Source organism: Chiloscyllium plagiosum, chromosome 1 (genome assembly GCF_004010195.1).
Source record: "Chiloscyllium plagiosum isolate BGI_BamShark_2017 chromosome 1, ASM401019v2, whole genome shotgun sequence".
Classification (NCBI taxonomy): domain Eukaryota; kingdom Metazoa; phylum Chordata; class Chondrichthyes; order Orectolobiformes; family Hemiscylliidae; genus Chiloscyllium; species Chiloscyllium plagiosum.
The window spans coordinates 88,130,724-88,142,281 of NC_057710.1; the positions used below are offsets into that span (position 1 = coordinate 88,130,724).

The 11,558-nt window shown below is 41.2% G+C and overlaps 1 long non-coding RNA gene and 1 other non-coding gene across 2 annotated transcripts; both read right to left on the minus strand.

Annotated features, from left to right (window-relative positions):
* Window positions 1–2,848: 2,848 nt before the first annotated feature.
* LOC122550310 lies at window positions 2,849–9,421 on the minus strand. The gene is made up of 4 exons (XR_006311813.1): window positions 9,240–9,421; window positions 6,128–6,229; window positions 4,980–5,046; window positions 2,849–3,362 (listed from the first exon to the last, which is right to left on the minus strand). It is a non-coding gene; the product is annotated as an uncharacterized LOC122550310 (long non-coding RNA).
* LOC122556064 lies at window positions 6,370–6,486 on the minus strand. Its single transcript, XR_006313454.1, has one exon. It is a non-coding gene; the product is annotated as a small nucleolar RNA SNORA26 (small nucleolar RNA).
* Window positions 9,422–11,558: the final 2,137 nt, after the last annotated feature.

Sequence of the window (11,558 nt, forward strand, 5' to 3'; positions counted from 1 at the left end):
CCTCCACCACTTCCTCTGGTAGCTCATTCCATACACAACCACCCTCTGCGTGCTCAATTCAGTAACATTCAGAATCATAATGTTTACACAGGCCTACAAATTCTTGTTAATAAACTGGTCTACAAAAAAAATCTATTAAACTATTTTTAAAAAAGTGTGAATTGCCTCAGTATTACCTTCGCTGAATTACTTGATTAGTTACTGTCCCTCACCATGGTGGATGTATCTGTACCAAGCAGCTGTAATACATTGCTTTCAAACCATAAGTTAACAGCTCAATTTGTGACAGATAACTTCATTTTCACTATTACCTCAATGAATAGAAGCTTGTAGTCAACAAATGCATAGAATGGGAGAAAGTGAGGACTCCAGATGCAGGAGATCAGAGCTGAAAAACATGTTGCCGGAAAAGCGCAGGTCAGGCAGCATCCAAGGAGCAGGAGAATTGACGAATCGACTTGTCGACTCTCTTGCTCCTTGGATGCTGCCTGACCTGCTATGCTTTTCCAGCAACACATTTTTCAGAAATGCATAGAATGGGAAAATCGAAGTTGCTGTGAGCAAACCCAGTCTCCTCCACAAAGGTTCCTTAACACTGCCCTTTTCAATGTAGTAGCTTTTCAGAAGCCTCAACTCTGCAACGTGTATTGAAAATAAAGAACATGAAAGCACGGGAACGGTTAAAGCATGAAGACCACCGGCACTGTGGTTTGTGGAAGGCAGGATGGGATAAGAATAATGGAATACTTACAACAATTAGAGTAAGGTTAAGGCTGAAAGGCCACTATGGTGAGATGAGATAACAGAAAAACTACCTCTACTAATTGTTGTGTTATTATGACAAGATTGGGACCATTACATTAAAATATCTAATCAATAGTAGAGTCAGCTTGAGACAGGGGGCACTACTGTAATAAATGGAATAGCTAAATATCGATCATGACAGGTTAGTCTGGAATAGAAGATCACTATAGCAGAGTTAGCAATAAATATCTAATATGACATTAAAACATTAGTTGTACATTCTACTCATAACAGGAACTAACATCACTGGTTTATTGTTTAGCTTGAGTGAGGTACTTTGATTAATATAGTTAGACATGTTGATAAGCTAACAAAACAAAATCCAGACCCTAAGGTTCATGCACATTTGAGAATCTGCTTTCTCAGTGTCACAAATTTGAGGGTGCATACATAAGGATCAATGGTCAGCACAACATTGTGGGCTGAAGGGCCTGTTCTGTGTTGTACTGTTCTAAATAAAAGACCCACTTCTTGAAGAACTCTCTTGGTGATTCTATTTTCTCCACACCATGTGTGGCTCATTCCATACAAAATTGACTGTTGAATGAGGTGTAACTGGATTACAATTGTGCTAAATGTACAATGAGGTAAACTCAATCATTTCAAGGCTGCTGCCTTTTAAGTCAATGCCATCCACTTGAAGGAAATTAAGTTTAATGCCAAGCAGAATCCAGTCAAGCATAGTCAGCATGAAACTGCAGCCAAGTACTACTGTTAGCAATTTAGTTCAGTGAAAATTTGATAGAGGTGGAAACAGGGACCCAGAGGCACAAATGAGAGGAGTGGATCAACAGGCTAACTGCTGTGAAACTAACAGTTGACTAACACTACATGAATTGAGCACAAATTAATTGGTGAATATTTCTAATCTCTAAAGTAAGGCTTTCCATCTGTGTTTAGGTGATTTCATTATTTTACAAATAAAGTGCAATTTCTTTTCAGTTTAAAAGGCAACTCAGCCCCTGCCATTACTCATGTTAAAAGGTTCTTGTAATATTTGCAGATGACCGTGTGAACTGCATGGAGAATGAGCAAACCAACCTCAGCAACATGGCATGCGGTACCATTCAAGCAAGGAAGAACAAAGTGCTGAAGGAGACAGTGTAGTTAGTGGCCAGACTCATCACCCCAGTACCAGGGTTAAAGACATCCCATGAGAATGAAGAACTTAGAGGAAGGACAGATTTCATCATCCTCCACATGGATACCAACATAATCAGTCTTATTAGAAAGGTGTTGCCAAAAACCTTTGAGCATTAAAGAGTAAATTGAAAATCAGAACCTCCATTGTAATAATCTCAATTGCTAGATTGATACGAGGGGAATGGGCTTCAGTTCAAAGGATACTAGTACCAGTATTGCAATAGAAAGGAGCTAATCTGTTAGAATGGGCTTCACTTGACCCATGCTGGGATCAAAATCCTGGTAAATTACATAACCAGGGCTGAAAGAACATCTCAAGTGAGTTGTTTCAATTGTCCACCAAATCACAACTGGATAGGTCAGGACTGCAGAACTTAATTTGCTTACCTCCCATTTCTGTTTAGCAGCTTTGCCAAGTTGTTCGCACTTAATACCTGATCCTACTTCTGGAACCTATCCTGCACTCTTCCTTGGCTTCATAAGAGCAGGGAACATACCATGCCATGAGATTAAATTCTGTTGAGACAGCACCTCATGGTGACCTGGTCTTGAGTTGCTAGCTATGTTCAAAGTCTAACCATTTCTCACTGATAATGGGCATACAGAATGATGAGTTAGTATGGACAGGTCTATTTGCCACTACTACTGGATGCCTTAGACAGCCTGGTTTTATTTCCACCAGTAAGTGGAATGTTAAAGGGTATAAGTGTGTTAAAGGTGAGAGTTGCCAAATGAGACCAAGCCTTGTCTGTTGCACTGAATTCCCAGGCTTGAAACAACTGACCAGACTGTAAACCAACTGCAAGATCCAGAACACTGCAATTTAAAATCAGTCTATAAAATGATTAGTGAATCAGCACTACAGGAGGTTTATTTCAGCAAGTAAACTTAGAAAAACACATTAACTTTGGCATTATATGTTTATTGGTGCATCGAATCAATAATTATGTAACAGACTTATGAAGCTATCTACAAGCACAATGCTAAATAAATCTCAGTAATGTTCAAGAATACAAAGTCTCAAGGAACTTGTGGTGCCATGGCAGTTAACTTGAATCCAGGCCCTCTGGCTGAGGCAAGTCCTACCTGTTCTGAAGATCATACTCAGTTTAAGCAGGTAAACTAAGAACATGTACAAAGTCTCAAATCTTTGATTACCTGTTTCTGCAAGTCAATTTTACAATCCATTTCCCTCAACCCCCTCAAAGTTCATTTTATCATGAGAAATTAAATATTAGTCAGATTGTCATTCTGATATAACATTTTGTCAAAACAAATTGGCTACAACATGATTAATGCTGTTTGGATAACAAGCTTTCTACTGAAAATGCTTATTTCACAAGTGACTTGTAGCTTCCCCCTTCATGATCACAATCCACAACCACTACAATGACATGTACAGGTTGCTGGCATACCTGTAAAAAAAGATTTCAAATCAATTCAAAATTATTTAAATGTATCCCTGAACAAAAACAAACATTGGCAATTTTTAAAATTCAAAGCCATTCAAAAGATCATTCATAAGAATACAGAAACAAAGTATTCAAGGCTATGGGCCAAATACAGAGGAACCTTAATTATCCAAAGACGATTGACGTCTCAATAGAAGCATTACATCAAAGAGGTGTCTCAACACTGTTCGCATCTTTTGTTTACATGATTAAATGCTGCCAAGAACAGTCCTGGACATCAAAGAGCCCAGCAGTCTGACTGACTGCTCGCTCTCTCCCCACTTTCCCTGGAGTTCTACACAGGGGTGTACCCTAAACCCCACCCCTTTCCCACAGAATCTCTTCAACATTGTCCTGTATAGGGACAAGATGGAACCTGTCAAAAGGCTGCAGTAAAAAGTTGGTCTGTGCTATTTTGAGACTCACAGCCCCCCGCCCCACCCCCCCCCGAATTAACCAAGTAATCAAATTATCTGAATGAAATAGTGCCTGCCCATCTTGTTTGGATAATTGAGGTTCTTCTTACTGGGAAGTAGGAATTAATGTTGATAGGTTCAAGCAGACTGAATGGGCCTCTTTTACACAATGAATAAACAAAATGCACATCTTCACCCTGGTCAATTGTTACCTTGTAGGAAAATATAAGACCAGTTGGTGTTGCCATTACACCTTTGTGGCCAAACATCTAGTGCCCATTAAAAGGCTATGAAACAGATCTTTATATTCAATGCAAAATTTTAGGGCATATTAAAAAGATTAAGGGCGTATTTTAGGCATCAGCTCAAGAGGAAGCAAAAGGAGATATTTTGGAAGGGAATTCCAGACCAAGCAAGCTTGGGAGCTGAAGATGCAGCTGCCAGCATTGCAGCAATAATTAAGGGCACTCAAGCCACAACTGGAGCTCAAAAATTCAAGGGTTGTCAGGCTGAACAGGGAATCAAGGTCATGGAGGGATTTGGAAAGAATGAGAACTTTTCAGCTGAGTGAAATAAATCTATGATAGACTACTGAAAATCAATTTTATTGGTGGCCTGAATGCATCAGCCTGATGGTCAAATAGAACAGGGTTGAAAACAGTATGACAGCCATAAGGAAGGGAGATGTTGGTGACAAGGGAGGAGTTGCAGTTATGAAAGACAGACATTGTTCTGTGTTTTCCAAATAGTGGATAGTTCTGCTCATGCTGTAGAGAATGTAAATCAAGGAGCATCTAAGATAGAACTGATTGTTATCAATGTATATGGGAGATAGAGGCAGTATGCTGATACAAAACAGGAGGTGGCAGGAACAGATTCCTTGTGAAATATTGGAGGGAATATTAGAATGACAACAGAAGATACCAGCCTGCCTACATGATATTATTGTGCTTTAACAGTGAGGTATTTGAGAAAAATAATGTGGTAAACAAATACAAAAAGAAATTTACTCATCCAAACAGAATCCAAAACAATCCCTTTGCTGCAGGTTTTAGAGAAAATGACCGTACCCTTTTAAAAACCACACTCATTTAAGAATCTGTCTTAAATAGACAAAGCTGGAAGGGATAGGATTAAGAGATTTCAATGTATTCAAATATCTAACCTCTGCACATATCATTCATGTTCCTCCAGGTGTATTATTTAAGCACTTTCTTCATGGTTCAGCTTTTCTATTTGAGAAAAACAAAGTGAATGAGAGAAAGTACTATCAGCATTATTCAATACAATTACAAATAGTACAGAGACTTAACACCATTTAACAAGGTCAAGTATGAACTACGATGAAAACTCCAAATGATGCTAAATGTTCAAAGTTTTACGCTGGTCACCCAAGGATTTGGGTGTTTTAGGTGGATGTCAAACTTTGATTCAAAATTATCCAAGTTTCTTTGCATAATCCCAAGCAGCAACTGTTTGATTTTGGATTTGAGACTGACATCTTTATCCTCCCCTCTGACCTCCTCCTGCCCTCCCCCATTTGCTCTTGGCCATTAAAGACACCATTTCCCTGATGCAAAGCTGGGGGTCAAAGTGCTCAAGTTTTGATCACATTGGTTTCTGCAGGAATATTTCAATTGTCCAGTTGAATTTTTTAATATTAGAAAGGCAAGATTTTTGTCAAAGTGGCAATTTTGAACATAAATTTCATCTGTGTTAGCGATTTGGAATAAGTTTAAGAATTAAAACGGTTCCCCAACAGGATCCAAGGCTGGACAGAAGTTTTGTACCATCTAAAGGAAAACCAATCACCCTTTGGCAGCCATGGCAAGACTGCCAAGTGCAATTTCTAAAATGGAATTATTCAAACCACACAGCACTGCGTTTAACCAACCAAGGCATCATGGAAGTTATACACCATTTTTCACATTTACATATGGCCCATGTGAACAAAGACTGAGTTACTAATGAAGGACATGGGAGTTAACACTACAGGAATTCTCACTGGTATAGCATACTCCAAATGTCAATCATTTCCCACTTTTTAGTGTTCTTATTACAACTTTCTCCACACAAATTTTAATCATTAAAATTGAGCACATAATTGTTAAAGTTCTTATTTTGTAAGGCAAATTGTATGTCCCTGCAAACTCAATTTGTCAGTGGACTCTACACTTGCCTGAATTCCCATCTTTAAGTACAGTTGATAGCAAGATATAGCTGATCCTTTTGCTTTGGGCTTGAGAGAGAACTAGGATACTGCCTGTCTTAAATGGGCAATAATGGAGTGGGAGCCAAAAAATGACTTCAAACCTTTTGATGCAAGTTGTTCTCTTCCCCCAATCTTATTTGATGGCAGTTCATTCAAATTCCCATTTCTTCTGCCCAATGTCACTTGTTCAGTTTTCCATTTGCCTGTAAATAGAAAAATAAAGTTACTAGTAAACATGCAAACTGCCAAAACTTTTCATCTTCACAAACCAATTCAACAAAATTCACCTACAAATCTTGTAGTTGAATCTATCAATTTAGAAGACAGTTTGCAATATTACAAAACATGTTCCACTAGACAGGATCCAAAGCAACAACAAACACTGCCTTGGGTTTTATGGTGAAATTTATCTACCCTCCTGTGTTGGCCACTTAAGACACTGACAGTCTTAAATGGGCAAAGCTGTAAAGGGGTCATGTGGACGTGCACATTTGACACTGCCCAGATGAATATCAATCCACTTGATATCAAATTTGCTGCAATAATAGTACCACACGAAATGTGACCATTTAATTGGCTTATTAAAATATTTCTTTAGTGGGAACCACCCTGGGGCCACATCTCATTCACTAGTTGAAATTTACCAGGTATCAAATCTGTGCCTTCCAACGTTTTACATTAGGCAACTTAACTCATGAAATACATAGCCATTGAAACAATTACATCTTTGGAGTTCTATTTGAAATAGAGTTACACCATTTCAAACAGGAAAAACAGTGTGCATACTCATTTAGCCCTTGGTGCAGCTTTCAACACATGCAACTTTTACCCCCCTTTCTGGCAGCAAAAGCTTGGAGCTTGCATCAATTTCTGGGGTAATGAAACAGGAGATAGACAATTTGCAATAATAATCCAAAATGCAATGGTTGAGTCCATAATTGGAAATAAAAAGTTTAACTTAAATATATTTAATATCGATAGGCAGAATTTGACCTTACACTGAATATTACAATCAAATCTCCACAGGTTAATTAGAAATGGAACGGTGGCAGTGGTTAGCACTGCTGCCTCACAGAACCAGAGACCTGGGTTCAATTCCCACCTCAGGCGACTGACTGTGGAGTTTGCACGTTCTCCCAGTGTCTGCGGGGTTTACTCCGGATGGTCCGGTTTCCTCCCACAGTCCAAAGATGTGCAGGTCAGGTGAATTGGCCATACTAAATTGCCCCTAGTGTTAGATAAGGGGTAAATGTAGGGGTATGGGTGGGTTGTGCTTCGGCAGGGCGGTGTGGACTTGTTGGGACGAAGGGCCTGTTTCCACACTGAAAGTAATCTAATTTCCTATAAATGTCTGATTCTATATTGTTAGCAAATGTTCCTTCTACAAAATATCTTTCTAAATGATAGCAAAACTAATTACAAGAATTTGCAACTTACAAATTGTATGGACTCAAAATTGCATAACCTCAATTTTATCATAGTCTGGGTCAGACAACTTGTTTGTTTTAATTCTGGTAACATGACTCTGCAAGGACACAATAGCATGTTGTGACACCAACAGCCACATAGTAATGGTCAACTTGGTATGCAATCCACACTTATTACTACAATTTGTGCTGCTGTCCTTTTCTGAAGTTGTTTCTGAATAGTGATGCAAGGATTTTCCAAATTTACAAAGTCATATGGATTCAAAACATTCATTCTGCTGCACCCTTCATAGATGTTGCTGGACCTGCAGAGTTTCTCCAGCACTTTAAAAACAAAGGGGCTTAAAATCTTGTTTAAGGACATCTCAGAAAAAGGAGCACTTAAGTGTCAAACAAGATCGTCCACAAATTCATTCAAGAGAAAGCATTTGTCTTAAGGAACAATAACAGTTTAGGCCTATATTCTCAGGAGTTATGGTGGGAGATCTAATTGAGGTATATAAAATGCTAAATATTAGCATTTTAGATATTTCCTCATGTGGGTCAATCTAGAAATCCAGGTCAAGGGGTGGCAGAGTTAAAGCAGACAAGAGGCTACTTCATTCAAAGGGTTGCAAATTGGCAGAATTCACTACCCAAAGAGCAACTAAGTGGTATCACTGGACTGTTAATTCAAACTAACACTCTGGGAACCCAAGTTTGAATCTGGCCACAGCAGAGTGAAATTTGACTTCACTAAAATGCTGGTATTAAAGTCAAAGATGACCATAAATTAAATTGCTGATTGCTAGACAAACCTATCTGGTTCACTAATGTTCTTAGGGATGGAAACTCCCTTATCTATTTGGACTACACGTAACTCTATACCCACAGCAGTTGCCCTAGCCAACAACACCCTCACCTCAAGAATGATGGAAACATATGGATCCTGGACATTGAAGAAATTCAATGAGATACACAGATTTTTAATAACCTGTTGAAGGGTTATGGAGTGTTAAAAGGAAAGTAGAGTTGAGGCAGAGAAGCGATCAGCCAAAATTGTATCAAATGGCAGAACAGGCTCAAGGGACTGAATTACCTACTCCTGTTCCTATTTATGTTCTAAATGCTAGAGTAAGCCAGAACCCACAAGCTGAATTCACTAATTGGTATAGTTATGCTCAAGCATGATCAAACATCAAGGCATAATTTGTCAATCTCTTTCCAAGATGAACCCTACCCATTCAATTTGGTATTTTTCTCTTTTTAAAAGCAGATTTCTAGCTCTATCTCCCAGAGAGTCAGCATTTCTGCCTCAGTCTTAATACTGAGTCAGTGGCACAGACCAAGGTAAAAACTGAGCCAGGGATATTCCCTACATCAGATATCAGGCCAGCATCCTAGATATGGTTTTCCCCTTGGGTGGGAAAGTCCCGAACTCAAGGGAATAGGTGCAGGGTGGGGGTGGGAGAAAAGAGGAGAGGGACCCAAGGGGTAACTTTTTAAAATGAAGTGAGGGTGGTACATGTGGAATGAACTGCCAAAGTAGTGCAAGCTGGTACAATTACAATATTTAAAAGGCATCTGGATGAGTATACGAATAGGAGGGGTTTAGAGGAATATGGGCCAGGTGCTGGCAAGAGAGATAGATTGGGTTGCATTATCTTGTCAGCAAGGAATAATTTGACCGAAGGGTCTGTTTACGTGGACATCTGACTATGATATTGTAGGCAAATATAAACCGCTTGGGAAAAGGCCGGCCTCTAACCCATCTGCACCATTATTAAAGCCATCTTCGTTAACTCACCATTAATGACGGACTGGTTTTGAACTGATTTACGGCGAGTTGAAACACGCTCCGCGGCGTATCTTATCGCGAGAGATTACGGACAGTCGCCTGAATATTGAACCACGTGGAGAAAGTGAGAACTGCAGATGGTGGAGGTCAGAGCTGAAAATGTGTTGCTGGAAAAGCACAGCAGGTCAGACAGCATCAAAGGAGGAGAATCGACGTTTCGGGCACAAGCCTTTCCTGAAGAAGGGCTCAAGCCTGAAACGTCGATTCTCCTGCTCCTTGGATGCGGCCTGACCTGCTGCGCTTTTCCAGCAACACATTTTCAGCTATTGAACCACGTGGACCATTCCAGCTGCCGCTGGTCTGCTCTCAATCGCCATTTCTTGGACTCCCCTCGTGTCCAGGTCCTTTAAAGGAAACATTAAAACGCTCGGTAATTTCAATCCGCCCAAAGTGCAACGCCTGACCGATTAGACAACATCATTTTTGTATATTATACAAATTCTTTCCTGGGATCCTGAGGAGTCATCGCGACACAAAAAAAAACCAGGCCCCGAATAAAGCACCGACTACCCTCACGTCCCCAACTCAACACAAAACACCCACTTCTTTGGGATCGGGCAGCGTGTCCGCCAACACTCGCACCCACTCTGTCTCTATTTCTCTCTCCCCCCCCGTCAGCCATTGATCGGACGGAAGCAGAGCCAGGACATTGATGAGGGAGCGCCCCGCTTCACTGCTCCCACCCTCCTGGATGTTAGTGCGGCCTAACCACACTGCGAGAGCGCGCGCGGAGCCGGACCTCATTCACACTCACTCACCCTCCGTCCGCTGCTGCACGAGCAAAGGGAGTGGGAGCGGAGGGAGGACCATTTTATAGAGGGCCCGGGACCCGCCTCCCTTACCATTCACTGGGCAGGGCCCATCGGTTTTTATGGCTCCTCCAATACCCGGGAGGAGAGCACAGAGCACCGCCTCCTTGCGCTGCTGGCTTATGGGTGAACCGGATAGTTTGACGGCGGAACTGGCAGCTCTCCCTGTAATGAACTAGCACAAAATCGGAAACTCAGCGGATCTGACAGCAGCTGTAGAGAGAAGCAGAGTTAGCGCTTCGTGTGTGGTGACCCTTCTCCCGTTATAGCTCCTCCAAAACTGAGTGTGTGGAGCCTCTATTTCCCTACTGTCGACAGCCAGTGATAGTGCGGTCATGGAGACAGTCACCTGTGGCCGGAGTTCGATCCCGTGTGCCCTGTCGCTGAGTGTGGGCAAGGTCTCGGCCTACAGCCGCCTCTTTCAGTTCCTCAGTATTCGGGATCACGGAGCTCCACCTCCTCTGACAAGGAGAATAGCCCGAAGGAGACATTCACCCAAAGGCATATCGAACCCGGGTGCCTGATGCTGTGAGGCAGCACTGCTAACCGAGCGAGACTTCGGAGTTTCGCCTCCTTTGGACAAGGCCGCGGAGTTCACGTGGACGACCAATGAGAAATTGAAGGACTGAAAACCGAAGTGGTGCCACGAACATTACAGTCAGAAACCAGAAAAAAAAATAGCTGGCCCTCTGAAATCCATTTTTCCAAAGTAAATTGTACATTATTCCAGAATGCTTTTTAAAGATAAAAAGCCCACCTTCCTACAAAGTTTCACAGGCATGTGATGCTGCTATGACACCAATATAAAGTAGCACGAATGTACGTCATCAAGATATGAACGCAAGAGGTATATTAGTAAGTTTGCAGACGACACTAAAATTGGAGGTGAAGTAGACAGCACAGAATCTTGATAAGATGGGCCAATGGGCTGAGGAATGGCAGCTGGAGTTTAATTTAGATAAATATGAGGTGCTGCATTTTAGAAAGGCAAATCAGAGCAGGCTTTTTATACTTAATGGTAGAGTGTTGCTGAACAGAGACCTTGAAAGTGAAGGGTAGATAGGATAATAAAGAAGGTATTTAGTATGCTTGTCTTTATTGGAAAGAAAAAAAAACTGCAGATGCTGAAATCCAAGGTAGATAAGCAGGAGGCTAGAAGAACGCAGCAAGCCAGGCAGCATCAGGAGGTGGAGAAGTCAATGTTTCGGGTGTAACCCTTCTTCAGGAATACACCTGAACTTTGACTTTTCCACCTCCTGTTGCTGCCTTTATTGGTCAGTGGATTGAGTACAGGAGTTAGGGGGTCATGTTGCAGCTGCAGAGGACATTGGTTAGGCCACTATTGGAATACTGTTTGCAGTTTTCGTCTCCCTGCTATAGGAAGGATGTTGTGAAACTTGAAAGGATTCAGAAAAGATTTACAAGGACATTGCCAGGGTTGGAGGGTTTGAGCTATAGG